This window comes from Hipposideros armiger, unplaced genomic scaffold (genome assembly GCF_001890085.2).
Source record: "Hipposideros armiger isolate ML-2016 unplaced genomic scaffold, ASM189008v1 scaffold_227, whole genome shotgun sequence".
In the NCBI taxonomy this organism is placed as follows: domain Eukaryota; kingdom Metazoa; phylum Chordata; class Mammalia; order Chiroptera; family Hipposideridae; genus Hipposideros; species Hipposideros armiger.
The window spans coordinates 157,024-157,713 of NW_017731577.1; positions in this window are offsets into that span (position 1 = coordinate 157,024).

Sequence of the window (690 nt, forward strand, 5' to 3'; positions counted from 1 at the left end):
GGCTCGTGAGAGGCCTAGGTTAACAGATACAATAGTTGGGATTTAAAATAATTGTTTTATTCGTGTTTTATGATGTGGACGATTTACCTTTCTAGGTCGTGTATCCACGCAGACTCTTGAGTATGCTAGATTTAACTGTCCCATTGTTTAATGTGTTAACTCCCTGAATGTTAACTGATTAATCTCACTCTTCTAATTAATGTTTGAATGATTCTCCTCAGGTCTATACTATCAAGGGCATTTCTACTTAATAACTTGTGTTCTGCTTGTGCCGTCAGGGGCAATAAGTATACTTGAGGTCCCTGTTTAGTCACCTGAGACGGTTTCAAAATAGCCATCGAAACAACCCCGAAAACAGACCCCTCCCCACGTAAGATTAGTGATGTCAGGATTGTTTGGGCCTGGGGCTAGGTTCCTAGCCCTGGAGTGATCCACCTTGATCAGGGAGCCCCAGGGAGGAGGACTGCCTGCTCCGGTCTCTCCCACCCACATTTGGTGACTGCATGTTTATTTACATGCAATTATAGTAAATGACAATGTACAACTGTAGGCCGACCCCGAGAGGTTGGCGGGATTTTCGCAGCTTCTCTGTGTGAGAGCGAGAGGGGTGGGCGAAGTCGCTTATGGTGTCTGTCTGGTGTGTGTGTGTGTGTGTGTGTGTGTGTGTGTGTGTGTGTGTGTGTGTGTGTG